We start from the raw sequence: 19,332 nt of genomic DNA on the forward strand, positions 1-19,332 counted from the left end.
GGGGCCCGGCGGCCTGACGCGCCCGACCCCGCGCGCCCCGGGGGAGGAGGCGGGCGCTCGTTCAGGCGCGGCCCCGCGTGGTGCTTGACGGCGGGTAAGGACGGCGCAGACTCGGGACCCCGTGACGTGTGTGACGCGGGCTCCGCCAGAAAGGCGGAGACATGAGGAAGTGCATGAAGAAACTTAAATTTCCCTTCAAAAGCGTGAAGTTTGGAGTTTCACGGTTCTGACGTGCTAGTGGTAGTTGCTGTGTGAAGCTGAAAGCCCGTGGAAAGGGAGCGCGCGGAGGAGCGCTGAGCTGTCCGCTGCCGCGTCAGGCGTGCGCCGCAGTCGGCTTCCGAGCCGCCCGACCAAGGCCGAGGGCCAGCGGCCTGGGACCCGCTCGGCCACTGCAGCTTTCCTGGAGAAATAGCTATTTGTAGCCCTCAGCTGTTCTCCTGGAAAAGTCCCGTTGGTCCTTAAAATACAGTGGAAAACTCTCTTCTTTTGTCCAACCTCTCCCTTTAAAATTAATTTTCATTTCTGTGTGCTCTTTGCCATCTTACAAATAACTCTGCTTTGTCGCAGTTCTGTTGGGTCGTAGTTTTCGAGCCTGACAGCGGGCCGTGCGGCGGATCTTCCTGTGGGCAGGCGTGCCTCTCACACGCCTGTGGTGCCCGAAGCCCTGCCTCCGCCTGCTGGCCCTTGTCTGGTCGGTCAGGGCCGCGCGCACGGACAGCGCCCTTACTGTTTGTAGATGAGTCTTCTCCAGGGTTAGGTCAGGACCTGTCTCAGCAGAGGTTCCAGTGTTCAGCTTATCGCCTAGAATCATCACTTGAGTATCTCAGGAACAATTCGAACTAAAAGTTTCCAAAATTGGCCTCGTACTGCCCTCCCTTTCACTCTAGGCTTTCTCGTGAAGTTCCCCTGGAGGGAATGGAAACCCAAAGTTCCTGTTCCTTCATTTTTCCCGCACCCAGATTGCCACGGGGTCCTTCATTTTACTTCTTGAAATTTTCCCAGACTGATCCAACTTTCCTGCTACCACTAGTTTTAAAATGGCGTCACTGCTCATGGATGCCTGGATTGTTGCACTGGTCTAGTCACTCTGCATGTGTCCCTGAAGGTAGCTAGAAATGTTCCCTATTTTAAACACTATGATTTGATAGTATGTATGCGATAATTTCAGTTCCTTTGCATTGACTGAAGCATGTTTTGTGGGCTAGTATGTGGTCTATTTTGGAGAATGTCTCATGTGCAGCTGAGAGGAATGTATATTCTGATACTGTGGGGTGGAACACTCTGTGGAGATCAACTAAATCCATTTGTTCAAAAGTTTGGTTGAGTTCTAATACTTCAGTGTTGAATTTTTGTCTCGCTGATCTATTTGTGACAGTGGGGTATTGAGATCCCTCAATACAATTGTATTAGTGCTTATTTGATTTTTCGCGTCTGTTAACGTTTGTTTTATGTAGTTGGGTACACTGGTATTTGTTGCATATATATTTATGATTGTTATCTCTTACTCTGGATTGTTCCCTTTTCAGGGATGTAGTGACCTTCTTTGTCTCTGTTAATCAGTCTTGGTTTAAAATCCACGTTGTCTGTACATAGAATAGCTACCCCTGCTTCTTTCCAGGTTCCTGTCACATGGAGTATTGTTTTCCATCCTTTGACTTTTGCTCTGGGAAGCCTATTGTTAGATCTTGCTTCTTGATCCATTCTGTTTGTTTGTTGTACCTGTTGGATTCATTCTGTTGGGGTTCATAGAGTTGTACTCATTACCTCTGTCTAGAATGTCCTTCAGAACATTTTGGAGTGCTGGTTCATTGTTCATGAATTTCTCGGGTGTTCTTTGTCATGGAAGTATCTTATTTCAGCATCAATTTTGAGAGATGGTTTTTGTGGGTACAACAATCTATGTTGGAGCTTGTTTTCTTTTAGGGTTTGAAATGTTTAACTCTGAGCTCTTGTTGATTTGAGGGCTTGTGTTGAGAAGTCAGCTGTGATTTTGATGAGCTTTCCTTTATAGGTGATTTATTTCTCTTCCCTAACAGCTTTTAATATTCTGTTCTTGCGTTGAATTTCTGGAATCTTGACTGTTATATGCCTTACTGTAGTTTTATTTTAATCATGGCTAATTGGAGTTCTACATGCCTCTCTTATCAGTGTGTCAAATTCTTTTTCTCTGCCAGGGAAGTTTTCTGCCATGACATTTGTGAACAGGATTTTTATATCATTTGTGCTATCTCCTGCTTTCTCATTGACTCCAATCAATCTTATGTTATTCTTCTTTGCAGCTGCTGGAGTGATTTCTCTTGGTCCATTGCTATTTTTAAGAAATCTTTCTTTTCATAATCACTGATTGCAGGCCTGTCTTCTATGTCTCAGATTTTGTCCTCACATCAATTTATTCTGCTGCGGATACTTTCAATGGAATTTTTAGTCTCCTGGATATCTGTTTCAATCTGTTTTGTGGATTCCATTTCTTCCCTATGTTGGACGTTCATGGTTTCCATCATTTTCCTCATATTTTTTATCTGTTTCCATCATTTTCCTTATTTTTTTTATCTGTATCTGTATTAGAGTCACTAAGCATCGTTTTCATTGTGGACACCATCTCTGTAGTTATCTGAAATTATTTCTCATTTGATTTTTTCCTAGAACCTTGTTCATTTGCTTTGTTGTTATCACTTCAGAGAGGCCAGGCAGGTGGCTTTTGTATTGTCCCACTTCATTGCCCTGTGGGTTTGCCTTTGGTGAACTGGATGTTTGGGGTTGTCACTTTCTCTCTTATTTTCATTTTTTTTAGTTTAATTCCTGCGTTGATGCTTATACATTGCCTATAGTAAGTAGCCTTTTTGCTATGTTTAGAACCCTTAGGAAATTACTGTTTCTCAGAGGTGTCTTCCAGGTATAGCTGGTTTTTGGGTTTTGAGTCTGTTGTAAGATCCTACCGCTTCAGTATAGTGAGGATAAGAAGTTGCTACCTGCTGGGCCCAGCCCCTGGTTCTTTGGCAAGGGCTTACAGTATTTTCTCTGACCCTTAGGCAATCTCAGGCTTGGAATACCAGGAAGAACAGCTGGATAGAACAATTATGCAATTTTGGCTAAAGTGGTCAATCAATAGTAACAATAGTATCAAACACAACCTAGATAATGACAAACTGAGGTAATCATTGATTTGCCACTTTTAACCATATAAACTAGATTTATGGTTATATAACAAAATCTAAAATAAACAGAAAATTGTATGCAATTAATAAGTCCCTAGTGTGCCAATTTTACTTCCGGGGCAGAAAATTTAAAAAGGATTAGGTGAAAACATAGAGAATTAAAAGAAGAGAAAGAGATTAGAAGCAATACAAAGGAGGATCACATAAACTTTAGGAAACTGATGCAGAAGACAAGAGGGAAAGAGAGAAGGAAAAATGGAACCAAACAACAACCACAGAAAAACTAGAAACAATGTTTACACTCACTAAAACAAGATCAAACAATGAACAAAAAACCAAACTGACAACAACAAAAACCCCCAATACAAAACAAAAGTAAATAAGCAAAAAAAAAAAAAAAAAAAAAGAAGAAAAAAAATGTCCACTTCAAGGTGTATCTCTGCTGTCACTGGTAGACAATCTGGGGAGACAGAGCCCACAGACTGTTAGTTATCCCAGCAAGCCAGCAGTCCTTTATGGTGGGGTAGTGGACAATCTCAGCAAGCCTGCACCTTTATTTCCCCTGAAATTCAGGTGGGTTTCTGGCAGTGAGGCTGGAACCAGACCTGTTCAGCCTGCAGCAGTCAGCGCAACTTCCTCAGGCTTGAACTCAGCTGGAAGCCACTAGGTGGAGCCAGCAGTTGTCCTGAGTTACAAGCTCAGTTAGCTCCTGTCCAAGATGGCTCCCAGCCAATCACAGTCTCCCATAAGGAGGCCACATGTGATCCACTCACCAGTGAGCGCAGTGCATGGCATCCACTCCTCTGTTGCATTACTGCATCTCTCTGTGGAGCCCCTGGGCTTGCCAGCAGTTACTGTGTATCCACAGGTTTGAGCCTTCAGGTCCTTCCTGGGTCCAGGGAATCTGCTTCCCTTCTTCTTCTCTTCCTCATGTTGTAATATTCCAATGTCTGGACAGCACATCTCAGAGACACTTTTCCCCCACTGCTTACTACTCCACCGTCTTCTCAGAAGTTCCTCTGTTTCAAAGAGAATCATGTTATCCTCCTCTTTTCCAGCCATCTGTGAATTCTCATTGCTTTTATGAATAGATTAAAAAAAAAACCTTATAATGGGTTCTCTGGAGCCTTAAATGGTCAAAAGACCATTTACAAGCATTGTATCTCTCAGGAGTGTCATCTCAATGTATTTTTTCTTACCTTTACTGCATTAGTCCCTGTTGCCTTCCCTTAGTTCCCAGTAAGGCATGTTTCCTTGACTCTTTACTTGATTTTTCTGAATCTTGTCAACTAATTAACTTCTGATTGTCCATCAGCTCTCAATTTGAATATTACTTTCTCATGAAATCTTTTCCAGACTCTAAGGCCTAGAAGCCTTTGTCACACTTTTATTGCATAGTGTCATATTTGTTTTATGTCCTATGGACTATGTATTTGTTTTTGTGATTATTTGATGTTTAGTTCCCTGCAGTACGCTGGGCACAACAGGAGGAAGGAAGCAGTCTATCACTGGGCCCTTTGTACCTGAGAAAATGTCTGTTCAGATTTTAGGGACTGATATGTACTTTCCGAACCAACACATGTGAGGTCATGTTCCTTTCTAGGACATATACATCACATAATTTAAAAATTCCTAGCATTTGTTCAGAGTCTAGAACAATGATTGAAAATCCCAAGTATGACAGATATTTGTTACACAAGTGTGATATCAGTGAGAATGAGGGTATGGACACTGTCAGGCTTCGTTGGGGAGACAGAAGGAAACAGATTCTGGAGCTGTGAAAAAGTAGCAAAGAGCTTTCCCCACACTCCATAGGGTGGGTGGTGGAGGCAGTCAGGAGGAACCCTGGCCATGTGATGTGGAGTAGATTGGCTGCAGCTGGACTAGACAGAAAATGCTATATTTTCAAAGAATGTTGAGCTGTGCAACAGAAGATTAAGAATCACAATTTTTTTTCAGGACAAATTTATTCTGCAATTTTGTACACGCAGCAGCTTGCTACACCTTAACATTTTGGTTTGTACATTCAAGATACTACTATATTCTTGATATATGATTGAGGTGAAAGTAAGTATTGTATGTGTGCCTGTGTTATGGTGATACCTTAATGATTTTAGTACCTGTTATAAAAATAGTTGATGCAGAGATTAATTAATTTGTTTGAGGTAGTATTCTTTGGATCATTGAAAATTTGCTAATATTCTCTCTCTCTCTCTCTTTCTGTCTCCTTGTATTAAACAATGAACTTCATACTGAGCTACATCCCTACCTCTTTGTAATTTTTTTTTGACACTATGTTTTGCTAAATTGTCCCAGTTGGGCTTGAGCTTGCAGTTTTCTTTCTTTTTTTTTGGTTTTTCTCCGGTACCGGGAACCGAACTCACGACCTTGCGCTTGCCAGGCAGGCACTTTGCCGCTGAGCTAAATCCCCAGCCCCGAGCTTGCAGTTTTCCACCTGCCTCATCTTGCCAGAATATTGGGACTACAGACATGTATCACTATGCAAAGCTGGGTAGACAAATACATTAATTTTTTTTTTATTGTAAGATTAAACTATTTCTTATAGCCTTATTTTCTGCATTTGTCTCTGCTCAAATGGGTATGATAAAGCTGATTTAATTATTTCTGTTTTGATTAGATAAGATTCTTAGTTAAGCAATTCCTCTTTGATTTTTAGAAGCTAAGTTTCCTCATATATTAATACTTTGCTTCAAAAATAAAATTTCCAAAGATCTAAATTCTATTGTAAACACTGTCTCAAGCCTATTAGATTTCTAAAAATACAATTTTATATTATGTGAGGCTTAATTTTGAGTTATTTTACATTGAAGCTGGATCTTTAATGTTATGTTTGCTCTCAGAAAAATTTATTATTCAAAGTAAAGTTGTTTAGTACTAAAGAGTCTCTGGAACTTAACCTAGATATATTATGTTTCTTCTTAAGTTTAATGAAACAGTAATGCAGCTATTCCCTTTTAGTTTGAAACCATGCAGGTTTTAGTATCTTTATGAAATGCCTTAGGATGAGTGGGAATCAATCTTAAGGAAAAAAACCAAACTACCATCTCAGTTTTCTGTTGATTTACTATATTCATTGTTTTTATTTCCCTTTCTTCTTTTCTGGGCTTCTTCTGAAATAATGTACTTTTATTATTCCTTTTCCCTTACATTGACATGGTAATTATTCTCTTAGTTGGTAACTACAAGATCAGTGCACCATTTTGATTAATTAAGCTGTGATATAAATGGGTACAAATACAACTTGCTGAAAACGGAAATATAACACTTTGACTTCATTTATAGTCTCCTGATGTTTGATTTTTGTTGTGATGTATATTCATTTTCTATATGATACATTTGCAAAGTATATTTGTTCAGTCAGAATCTTTTTATATTTATACAATATTTTCCCTTTCCTTTGGTCTTCATTCATTTCTTCATATCTATTCTTATATCTGAGATTATTTTCTTTCAATTAGAAGTATCTACTTTAATATTTTCTATACTAAAAATTTTCAAGGATATTTTCTTTCAAATTTATTTGGTATTATACACATGTGTGCTTATAAACAAACACATACATGATGTTCAGAACTTAAAATGAATATTGAGTATGTATTTAATTAAAATGTGTGACAGCAGTATAATTAAAATACAAGTGTATGTACCAGTTTCCTAAGGTGAATGTAATTATTATGTGTTGCATACATACACTAATAAAACAAAGAAGAGAAAAAAGAAACAAAATACAGATTTAAATACAACAGAAAGCTAAAAAGATAAAAAATGAGTTACTTGCTTTGTTTTTATCTGATAATATTATGTCTTTCATTTGTCTTATGTTTGATTTTCAATCATGATGGTTTGTCTAGGTATAGTTTTCTGCTTATTTGTTTAGCTAATGGTTTGTAGCAATTCTTAGATTATGACACAATGCTTATTAGATTTCTTACATTCCTTTCTGTATTTTTGTACTTGCTTTGGACTCTGTTGTCTGAATATTTTCTTCTCTCTTATATTCCCTATCACTAATGTCCTCTTCAGCTTTGTCTAATGTGTGCTAATCTAATTGTTAGTACTATAGCTTTGAGATAGAGAATTTTGTGTGGTTTTTTAGAGCTAGATTTAGTTCTGTCATAACTATTATAACTGTTATAACTGTTGGTCAAAGTTACTTTAAATTCCATGTCTGATAACTTCAGTATCCACATCTCCAGTCATTCGGTTCATCTGTCTTTCTCCTGAAATTCCTACTAGCATTAGTTTGCATGTTAGACATCTACCATGAACTGTTTTATAACTTGAGGCTCAGAATGCATGGTACTATCCTTTGATGAAAGAATTTCTTTTGCGTTTGGCTAATGTTCAGTGTAGAGATTACTTACCTTGAGCCCGTTGGGTGCTTATATAGCTGTATACAGTTGGCTCTACTTTGTGGTGAAGGCTTAACCTTTTCTCTTTATCCTTATTTTTATCTTGTAGTCCTTCAGAACTCTTAACTGAAAGTAGGATTTTTACCAGCATCTCTCCTCCTTAGCAGTATATGAATGCAAATATTTGTTCCATTTGACATTTGATACATTGTATAATGTTAAAATAAGGTCAAACATATCTATCTCCTCAAATATTAATTGTAAACTTTAAAAATCCTTTCTTCCGGCTTTTTATAAGTACACACATTATTGTTACTTGTAGTTACCTTACTGTACAGTAGTACAACAGAACTTCTTGATACCAGTGATGTGGCATTCATCGATCATTTTAAATCTATCTTGCTTTGACTATTTGTATTCCTCTTTTTCTGTACTCATTCCATTATCTCTTTCTTTCTGTAGCTTTCAGTTTATGAGTTTGTTCAAAGCATTTTGTAGGCTTGTTAGTACTCTTAATTATATGAATATGTTCATATCTCTATCTGTGTGTATGATGGCGAGTCCAAAAATAAATACATAATAAATAAATTTATTCTACATTTTTGCTCTCTTTGGCATGGGTATGTATCTATTATTTTGCTTTAAATGTATCTTTTAGAAGCTGTTCTTCTGATTACTCAGCATACTTTCACAAATTTATATCTAATTATGTTTGTATGGATATTTATATGTTTATCGTCTTCTGCCATTTCTGTCACCCTCACTCATTTACATTTCCTATGTTTCAGTTTATTCATGAGCTTTAAAAATAATTTTGAAGTCAATACTGTTGTTTGGAGCAAAAGATGTACTTGAAAGAATGAACTGACTCATCTCGAGAACTCCTGTTTTACTATTACACTACAGTTCTTCAAGTGCCAGTGCTGGACACTTTGCCATTTGTAAGTCTTCTTTGTTGCTGAAAGACATCTGATGGCTGAGGCACAGTAGGGTGTCCCAAAGCCTTGTTGTAATACTGACATGAGGCCCCAGATTTGATCATAGGCACAATAAAGTTAGAAAATTGAAAGGATAGGTGTTTGTGGTTGAGAATGTAGTATGTGAGTGATCATAAATAGCAATAAGCCCATTTCATAATCAGGTGAATAATAGCTGAAGCAGAGTAACAGACTAATGAATTTTCCTGGAACAAATATCAGCTGGAAGGCCCACCAGGGGCACTGAGCACACTGCGGGATGATGCTGGCCTTGGGAATTACTGGGGCCAATGTGAGCTGTATTCTAATGGCTTTGAACGGTGACGGATACAAGTCATCAAGCTGGGGTAAAGGACAACATAGCCAAAGCACGTGGCTCCTAGAGGGGCAGGGACACTATTGGAAGAAGTAAGAGCCTTCAGGAAGTGACAGAAAGCAAAGATATTACTCTTACTTCCAGTCCATAAGCAAAGAACAGGGAATTAAGCAGCTCTTTATATGAAGGTTGCAAGTGAGGTGTCTTCCACAAGCATCACTGCAGTCTCCCTAAATCTCAGGAGATATTAGGAATATTCAGAAAGGAGATAAAGAATGAAGTGAAGCTTGTTAACGAGAGAGCTGAGTTTCTAAATAGAAGTATTTTTTTAAAAAAGAATTAAATCTTAGCATAAGGGGAAAAACAGAAAACCATACAAAGTTCTTTGGAAGGATTAGTGAACCTTGGAAATTATATCTGAGAAACAAGACAACAAAATTATGAAATAAAGTAGGTACCAAATTAATTAGTCTTGGCAGTTTTATGGTTGTGTGAGTTTGTCTCAGCAGCAGCCATGTCCTAGATGTATTGCATTTTAAGAGAATCTTCATTTCTCCTTTGTGAGAGTGCTAGGTCATGGAGCCACCTTTTATTTGATTTGACATACATGCACTCATGGAAAGAAAAGCTTTAGGTCAAGGCCTGCCAGATTTAGATTTCTGAAAGGAAATTTCTGGATTGTGCACGCTGAGGCCCGGGATAGACACCAGGGGGGCTTGTGGTTTGATTTCTGTGCCATTAGGAATTGTGTGTTCATTGGTGTTTTATAAACCATTGTATATCTATTTTGCCTCTTCCTCATCTTTCATTTTTAATCAATCAAACTATGTTATTTGATATGTTTTCCATTTCAAGGTCTTAGAGCTACACAGTATCACTACTTACCACTCAGTATGTACCAGGCACTGCCTACTTGCTTTACATGAAATAATTCATTTAATCTTTATAAGAATCTATGTAAAGAGTCAGTAAATTCGGAATTTAAAGGCTGATAAACACTCTCTTAGTCAACAGTTGTTGACGAGCTGAGTGAGGATTTGTGCTCAGGTAGTTCCAGAGCCTGTTGTTTTCACCACTGTCCCAGTGCTTCCTTTCCTGTGTGTAGGACTCACCTGAGGTGTTTACTACATACAGCGGAGGTTCTGATTCAATAGGTCTGAGTCAGAGTCCAATTATCTCTGATTTTATTCTCCTGAAGATTGTAAACACTGTGCTGGATGCTACCGCAACCTCTCTATCCCTGTATCTGCTGTCAGAGTGCCTACGGTCCTATCCTGTTTGCTCTCCTCAGCCTTTCCAGAGCTCCTGGCTCCTGACCATGAAAAAAAAGATGGCTATGAGTTTTAACTTCCCTTCTGGCTTCTTGGAAGTTGAGACTAGAGTTCAGCCTGGAATAGAGTTGCATTGGATACAAAAGGAAAAACAACCTGGTTTCCAATAAATTTCCTGTTCCTTTCAATCTTCAATACTTTCTGTCCTTGGGTTTCTGTTGGCTCCTGTATTCCTTGCTTTCTTTTATTCCAGCTGGCTTCTCTGTCCTTCCCGCCCCCTGCTCTGTGTTCTTGTTTTTTTCATTAGCGCTGAGCTCTTCCAAGTCCTCTGGCTTCCTGTATGCTTGTTCATTCCGTGCTGTAACTTCCCCCCCGGCCCTTTCTTCTTGCCTTTTACACATTTAGCTTTCAGCTTTCTTTCTTTACATTGTTCCTCATCAACTGCAAGGCGAGACTGCAGGGACCCATGACATTATAGTCAGTCACACGCAACACAAGGTCATTAAGGAGATAAAGCAGAATCTTCCATTTGGAAGCTATTATTTTAATAGAAATTTGGATTTGAAAGTGATTGTCAGGCCTACTTGCAGTGTTGTAAACAAAAGCAACATTTAGAAGCCTAGTTCCCACTGCTCTTTTTACTGTTATTAATCTAGGCAGGAGACGTATGTTACTGCCCAGGTAAGCCAAATGTAACCTCTGGAAATAACTTGTTTGGCTGTTATTACACATAGAATATAGGTACACAAAGTGCTGTTAAGTCAGACTTGTTCTTTCTATTCATATATTTTGCTATCTTAGACATTAAAATTACTTTGTGTGCTTAAAAATATTTGTTTTGTGATACTTCCTGGAGAACTGCAGGGGAATATTTTAATGTGACTATCCGGGACATTTCTGAACACTGGCACAATTTTTCAATGTTGTAAAGCTTAATTGTCATCACTCAGCCAGCAGGAAGCTGTCTTCAAGTGACCAGAAGGTTGCTGTCTTCCAATTAGGACACCTTTCTTTTTTCTGAATGAGCAGAATTCAGTCCTAAATGACTACTCAGGTGTTTTTAATTTTGTTTCTTGGATCTCACCATTTTTATGTCAATTTTTATGATATTTTCTCACAGAAACAAATATCGATGGGTGAATATTATTCCAAAAATATTAAAAAAACAGATTTTGTGTCAGAAAAATTCTCTACATAGTAATCTCTATGAATGTCAAGTAAAAGGTTTCTGAGACAGTGTTTAAAAATACAGGACTGGGGTGTGGCTCAGTGGTAGAGCCCTTTCTTGCCATGTCTAACATCTTCCCAGTACCACAAACAGACAAACAAACAAGCAAAAATATACCAAATAATTGCAAGCTATGATGAAGGGGCCAGAGCCATAAAGAGCAGCTGACACTTCCTTCCTGATCCGGGAAGAAGAAAGTCTGGGTCTGTCACTCTAATACTTGCGGTGCAGTGAAGACCATTTTAGGGAGGAGACAGCGTGTCATGAAAATTGAAGTCTCAGTGCATTTCCCAGGCTATATTGTCATTCTTCATTGCTGCGTTCTTTTAAAAGCTAATTTTTCCATTCTGTGTTTTATTTGTGTTATTTTTTTTCTGAAAATCTTTCTTGCAATTAAAAGCACAAATCTGTCAACTTGTTTCAATTCAGTGCATGTGGAATTAGAGAATAGCAGACTTTGTGCTAGAGTAGGATTTGAGGGTCAGGTGGAGTGTGGATAGTTAGCATTCCTGGTCAGAACAAGAAGACGATGATGATGATGTGTGGAGTGAATAGAGTGATGTCACAGAGAGTTAGTGCGCATTTGTGTGTAGACACGTCAAGCCACATCTCTGTCTACATTAATCTTCGTATCTAATCTACCATATCTTACAAGAAAAAAATTTAAAGGTAGATGATGATGAAAGTGGCTTTATGAGCCAGGCATGGCATAATACACATGTGATCACACCACTCTGGGAGGATGAGGTAGGAGAATCTCAAATTCAAATGTAGCCTGGGCACCTTGGCAACTTAGTAGCCCCATCTCAATATACAATATAGAAAGGGCTGGGCATGTAGCTCACTGAGAAGGCCCTGGGTTCAATACCAGTATCTCAAAAAATTTGCTCATTTTTTTTCCAATTTGATTTGAGAATGGAGGCTCATTCACTTTTAATGAATATAGGAACTGTGTTTTCTCTTGTAAAGTCTACGTCTCTCTCTCTGCCAAACCACATTCTTTCATAGTGATTATTTTTCTGCATTTGTGCAGAATTTTCTACATTTATGCAGAGTCTCTTACCAAATAGTGTTAAATAGATTGAAATAGCCCTTTGTTAAATTTATAATGTATGAGTATATTGAGGTCTTAAGGGGTGCAGTTCTGTTTTCTTTTTCTGTTATTCAGAACATCTAAATATTTAGATGCTCATTAAATGTTTATATGTTGCATATTATAACTACAGTAAATATCCTTGGCTGAGACTGGTAAGGGAGACTGTCAATTTGATTAGCTTGGGAACTACGTAGGGGATGAGCAAAGAATGCTTATGCCTGTGTCTGGGTAAATCGTGAAGTACATTGGGTACTGTCTAGTCGCTGGTCCTTTTTACTCTGGTCTGGCTGCCCTGCTTCACTTTTCTGCCACTATGAACTAAGCTGCTTTGTGGTGCATATGTCTCTGCCATAATGTTGCTACCTTGTAGTCATTTGGCCTTGCACTGGATCCTGTGAAACCATAAACCAAGTAAATCTTTCTTCTTTCAAGTCATGGTTGTCAGATATTCGGTCTCCCAGTGGCAAAGCTTACTAATAAAGAAAATGAAGACCAAGAGTGGGCCTGTTGCTATGACTATACCTTACCATCTGGTTCAGAAACCTTTGGAACTGGTTTGCCGTACAAGCATGGAAATGTTTGGAGAAGAGCTAGAGAAGTTCTAGAATGCTGTATGAAGAGCCTGTTGGCCAATTCTGAGCCCAGCTAAGAAGCTAGAGTGCTGATAGAAATGTGAACATTAAAGGCCAGACTCAGGAGATTTAAAACTGTGGAATGACTCAGAAGCCATGCATGTTATAGACTGGCAAAAACAATTACCTATATTTTTCCTATGTCCTGAGACTTTCCAGGAAACTAAATATAGGGGTACTGGACTGGTTGATCTGGCAGAGGAAATTTCAAGGTGCCCCAATATTCAGACTGTAGCATGGATACTGGTGTCTGCTTTTAGCAGATTTATAGTGGTTATCAGTGCTCAAAAAGCAGAGCAGGAAAATTTAGGCCCAAAAGGAACCACATGTAAAGTTGGGCCAAAAAAGATGTGGCTGCTGAAGAATTTAGCATCATCAAAAAGACACTAAATACTTTGTACAGGAACAAGAAGAAAGATGCCATGAGAGCAGAAATCAGATTCAGAAATCAGCAAGATATCTTGGCTAAAGGGTGTAAAAGTATAAACTTTTCATCTTAGAGTAGAGTCCCTGGGATCCCCGCCTGAAAAGAGCCTTCTAAGGAATTGTTCCCTGGGATTCATTTCACTCTGCCCCCCCATTCCAGGAATTCAGAGGCTGCTGCTTTCATAACTAAGAGTTAGCCTTGAGACTCAGACAACACACTGACATGGGCTTTTTAGCAATTCTGGAACTGCTGAGACTCTAGGGGTAGGGAATATTGTGTTTTGGTTGTACGCAGGACAGTTGTATCATGTGAGGTGGAATTATGCACTTGCTATTGTGTTTCCTTGAAGATTAACTAGTTTAAGGATATGTGTATGGGTGTCAAGATGACAAGGTTGGAATGTTATGGTTAAGGTAAATTATCAACTTGATTTGCTTTGGAGCAGCCCAGGGGATTAATAAAACACATTTCTGAATATGTCTGTGTGGATCATAGAGGCATGACCTTGAGATTTGTAACTGGTTCCCATATCCTCCCTATTTTGTGCTGTTTACCCACTCTGCTTCCTGAAGGCAATTGAGTGAGCACCATGATGCTTCTCCTGTGAAACCAGCTAACCATGGACTGAATCCTCTGAAACCGTGACACAAATCTTTTATCCTCTAAGTTGGGGATGTTGTGTATTTGGTCCCAGCAGTGGGAAAGCTGATTAATACAGTGGTTGTAATATAATAAATATTGATTGTATTGAGAAAAATTAACTGACTTTTAATCAGTAAGATTATGTATTTAATTACACGGAAGATAAAATAATGATAGTCCTGAAGACTGGAAGCTATTTTATGGTACGAGAATTGTTAGTTTTAGCTCATTATTTTTCAGTTAAATCTACAACTACTTTTAAAGTCTACTGCTAAAGGAAGTTTAAAAATGTTTTTCCTCCTTTCATGAGTACTGTTGTTAAGGTCAAAGCATTTGAGTTCAGTTTTTCTCCCATTTTCCCTGTCTGTGTTTCTATAGAGTTAAACTGCACAGTGTGCACTATTACTCACCTCCAGGAGCATCAGAAGTGCTCAGGGTGGAGGAGTATCCTTAGGGGTAGGCAGCTTCCCTGTTGCAAAGTCTAAGATACGGGCTTCAGTTCTGGGTCAGTGTCAGTGTAGACAGCAAGCACTCAAATGTCACCTTATGCTTGTAACTTTCCAAGTCACACTTCCTTGATTTTGTGAAGTATGGAAATACAGATGGCAGGAAACTTCCACTACATAAAAACTCCTTTAATGCAAGTTTCACTCTATGAAATCAGCATTTCATAAGGTCTTTTTGTTGAACTTTATTAACAAGCAATGAGGTCTAGGAAGTTTGGCAAACAACAAGGCAGGAAACCCCAAAAGGAAAGATGTCTGACACACATGTTCTCTTTGGGGTTTCTTTCCAAATGTTTTTGGATCTTGAAGGAAGTAGAGTGGCTCACTGCCGCCACGTTCCTGCATCTGTAACCCACTGGGTGTACAGAGTTTGGCATTCACTTTTGAAATTCTTCACTCAATCTGTATTTATTTCACTGTGAAATAGAAACCGGTCATAGGTTAACGTCGAAGTGAAAATATGAATCTTATTTTTGTTAGACACAATTTCTACTTTTTGAGAATTTTGATTTAAGGATTGACAGTTCCCTTATTTTGAAAGTGATATGGGACAGATCTACCCTTACATTTTACAGAAAGCTGTGAACCTGGTCAGACATTAAAGCTGAGGATAATTTGGTGCTGTATTTGCCTAGGTTTTCAGGGTGCATTTAAAAGTTATTTCCAAGGCCTGTGGAGAAACAGATGTAGACATTCAGGGTTTCACTTAGGAGTGTCTGCTATCACTTAGCCCCCATTCCTTTATGACAATATTTTAATATCTAATTTAAGGTAATTTTTTTGAATGTATGTTCTAGCTAATATTGAAAGGAAAGTTTGAGTTAAGGGGAAGGAATATAAAGCTTGCATAAATCTTCATCCCTGGAGATCTAGATCTCTTTGAAGAAACTCTACAGGTGCTGACCTTTCAGTAGGAAAGACACAGTGATAATTTATTAAATAGAATGTCAATCATTTGTCTTAATCAAAATATATTATGTAGTTGAAGTAGTATTATTTTATCACACTTGTAGATTTGTAAGGATTTATCATATGGAACAAATCAAAGAATATATGTGGTACAAAATGCTATGTTAACTCTTAACAGAGTATCATGAATAAGACTTTGGGAGACTGCATAAAAATGACAGTGATAATACCAAATACTCTTTGTCAACACTGAACTTATTCCAGTGACTTGCCAAAGGTTTTACGTAATTCTAAACTCCCAGAGTTCTGCAAAGATGATCCTGTCATGCTCATTTCCAAAATGAGAAAATGAAAGCCCAGAGAGTTAGGAAACCTCTCCCTAAAGCACTTGCCAGGCAGATTCCAGGGCCTGTTTTTCTTCTATCACATCATCCCTGTCTGTTGACCAGTAAGAACTTCCATTGTAAGAACAAAATTATGTAATACTAATTTTAATTTAATCTTTCTCTTTTAATACATTACCTAAATTCTACATTAGGCTATCACTTTAAGGAAACAAACTATTGTTGATTACAGATGCTTAGGATGAGGTAGCTTACCTTTCATTATTAATTCTTTTTGAGACCCAGCATTTCCAGCCTGAGATGTAAGATGCATGAATAAATCACCTTTCTTTAGGTCTGTTTTTTTGCCAGAACCATGCTGTTTTTGTCACAGTGGCTTTGTCGTATAATTTTAAGGTAGGGATTGTGATGTCCCTTGCTTTGCCTTTGTTGCCCAGGATTGCCTTTGCTATTCTAGGTCTCTTCTGGTTCCAAGTGAATTTTAGGAATGTTCCTCTAGATCTGTGAGGTATGCTAATGGTACTTTGTTTGGGACTGCATTAAATCTGTATAACAATTTTGGAAACATGACCATTTTCACTATGTTGTTTCTTCCTACCCAAGAGCAAGTTCATTCCATTTTCTGATATCTTCTGTAATCTCCTTTTTCAGAGTACTGTAGTTTTTAATGTAAAGGTCTTTTAATTCCTTTGTTAGATTGATTCCCAAGTATTTAATATTTTGGAAGCTATTGTGAGGGGGTGGTTTCCCTCATTTTTCTCTCGATGAGTGTAGTATTTGTGTAGAGGAATGCTTTTGGGGTCTTCTATGTAGAGTCTCATGTCATCTACACAAAATGATAGTTTAACTTCTGCCTTGCTTCTCCTTATTCTTTTATTTCTTTCTTTTGTCTTATTTCTCTGGCTCATGTTTGCAGAACTATATTTAATAAAAGTGGTGATAATAGACAGGCTTGTCTTGTTCCTGATTTTAGAGTGAAAGCTTTTCATTTTTTTAGCATTTATTATGATGTTGCCTGTGGGTTCATTAAAGGTGGCTTATCAGATTGAGATAAAGACCATCTATTTCACTTTTCTGTAGTTTTCATCATGAGTCGGTGTTGGACTATGTCAAATGCTTTTTTCTGCATCTATTGAGATGATCATGTGATTTTTGTCCTTGGCTCTGTTAATATCAAGTATTACATTTATATATTTGCATATGTTGAACTGTCTGTCCCTGCACCCCTGGGATGAATCCTACTTGGCCACGGTACGGAATCTTCTTGATGATTTGCTGCATTCTGTTTGCCAGTTTCTTACTGAGGATTTTTCCATGTATGTTCATTAGGGAGACTGGCCTATCATTCTCTTTTTTGGTTGGATCCTTCTCTGGTTTTGGTGTCAGGGTAATACTTGCTTCCAGGAATGAGCTTGGGAGTATTGCTTCCTTTAAGTTTCATTGAAGAGTTTGAAGAGTAGTGACATTAGATCTGCTCTAAATCTCTTGTAGAATTCAGCAATATTATGTATATATAAATTGTATCAATAAACTTAATTTTACAAAAAGATAAGTAAATTCTGGGAATTTACAATGTACCGTGGGTAGTGGTACATGTGTTCATTAATTTTACTGTGATAATCATTGCACAGTATGTGAAGCATCACTTTGTACACCTTGAATCCATACAACCTGCATTTGTTGATTAAATATTTTAAGAAAAATAAATCACCCTTCCTTCAGAGACTGCTTATTCCAAATCTTTCAAACTTTTTTATTGCTCCTAGTAACTTTTCATGGATTTCTCCTTCCTGTCTATACACGTCAGACCACCAGCTGTCTTCCTTTCTTCTTCCTCAGGTAAATAGCATTGTAGATTATTTTTGTGACATAAATCCTTCATGTGCTTTTCCTTAAGTAGCTCAGACTCCAAGAAAGTACACTTGAAGTTATTAGGAGAGTCAGTTCATACAAAATGTATTGTTGCATTTATACCAAATATCGAGCATGTAGATTTCCTATATGTACTGAAATTTCCTTAAAAAAGAAAATCTGCTGGAAAGAATCACTTTGCTTTCTTTAGTAACAGTATATTTATTCTTGTTTCTAAGAGCCCATCCAGATCCATAGTGTGTGGTATAAAACACAGTTCAGGGCAACAAGTGTAATAAGAAAAACTTCTTTTTTTATTACTATCTATTTCTTCTTTATAAGAATGTTTTTGGTCTGTATCTTGTGTTTTGAGTAACTAAGGATAATGATGCACAGTATATTAACTGTTGTCGTCTTATTTTGTTGGACATTTTATTTTTTGATAAAATAGAAGAACAGTAAACTATCTGGTGCTGAGGTAAAGTTGTAATATTTAAAAAATTATTTTGATCACACATGAACTGTTCAAAGCATAGAAAAGAACATGTCCTGTCAGTTGTCTGGAAACACAAGATAATGAAAGAAATTGCACGAGATCATATAATCAAAAAAGATAATGTGTGAGAAAAACAAGTGGCGAGCGGTTGTTTTCATACCTCTGCCCCACTGCTGGTATGAGAACTTCCATATGCTTGTCTCTGGGCAGTGCGGGACTGGGAGCCCATCCGCTGTGAGGAGCATCGCCCTGATTAGTGGCGCTGCTCCAGACACTGCCCTGGGTTCTTGCTCCTGGTTTCTGCGCAGCACTTCTGAGAACGAAGGCTGCCTTGTGTGGAGGGTGGACAGGAGTCTCCCAGCCCTGAGTCCAGCTCTGCTGTCCTTTCCCAGGGTGCTCTGTCTGGAATGTGGGACCCCAGCCTCTCAGAAGCTGCTGCTTAGAGTACTGCAGCAGCCTCTCTCTCTTCCTGAGGCCGGATATGAGAAGCCCAGGGACTCCTTTTCAAGCTACTGAGAAAGGAAAGTAAAAATACAATCCTTGTTGATTTTGTGTAAATTCCAATTTAGCTAGTTTTGATGAAGACACGTGAAGCGCTTGGCACAGGCCACATGTAATCACGCCTTCCGTCTCCAGATTCGTAGTGCAGTGGCAGTATTTTCTACTTATCAGTCAGGAGCCATAGTAGAAGATAAATGTCAAGAACATGAATCATTAAGTTTAAAATATTAAAAATGTGCTGAGATGTGTGATAGAGTAATGATATTTCATTAATTCTAAGGAAGGAAAAATAGATGTGAAAATAAAATTTATGCATAAACAAAAATATACAATTCCCATATAGTAGAAATCATAGGAACTGAAGGGTAGATAATCCAAGTATATCCTATATTGCTTTGCTATCTGTATTATATTGTGGCAAAATCTAATTATATTTGGTCTAGAGGATGTGTGTTTTATGTTCCAGAATTTGGTTTTAATATTTTTTCTTCCAGAACATGAAGCAATACTATTTTAGGTCAATAATATATAAATTACTACTTGGCATACCAAAGCACATACACATACACTATATATATACATATATATACATATATATATATATATAC

The 19,332-nt window shown here is 38.1% G+C and overlaps 1 protein-coding gene across 2 annotated transcripts in view; it reads left to right on the top strand.

The window, feature by feature from the left end:
• The first annotated feature begins 8,398 nt into the window (after nucleotides 1–8,398).
• The window catches only part of Hmgcll1 (3-hydroxymethyl-3-methylglutaryl-CoA lyase-like 1), a 120,756-nt gene continuing 109,822 nt past the window's right edge, over nucleotides 8,399–19,332 (top strand). For both annotated transcript variants that reach the window (XM_013510907.1, XM_013510908.1), the window contains exon 1: nucleotides 8,399–8,469. The gene's annotated coding sequence lies outside the window, so the exon portion shown is untranslated. The remainder of the gene's footprint in view (nucleotides 8,470–19,332) is intronic.

The sequence above is a fragment of the Chinchilla lanigera genome, unplaced genomic scaffold (assembly GCF_000276665.1).
Source record: "Chinchilla lanigera isolate Chin_1 unplaced genomic scaffold, ChiLan1.0 scaffold00010, whole genome shotgun sequence".
Lineage (NCBI taxonomy): Eukaryota > Metazoa > Chordata > Mammalia > Rodentia > Chinchillidae > Chinchilla > Chinchilla lanigera.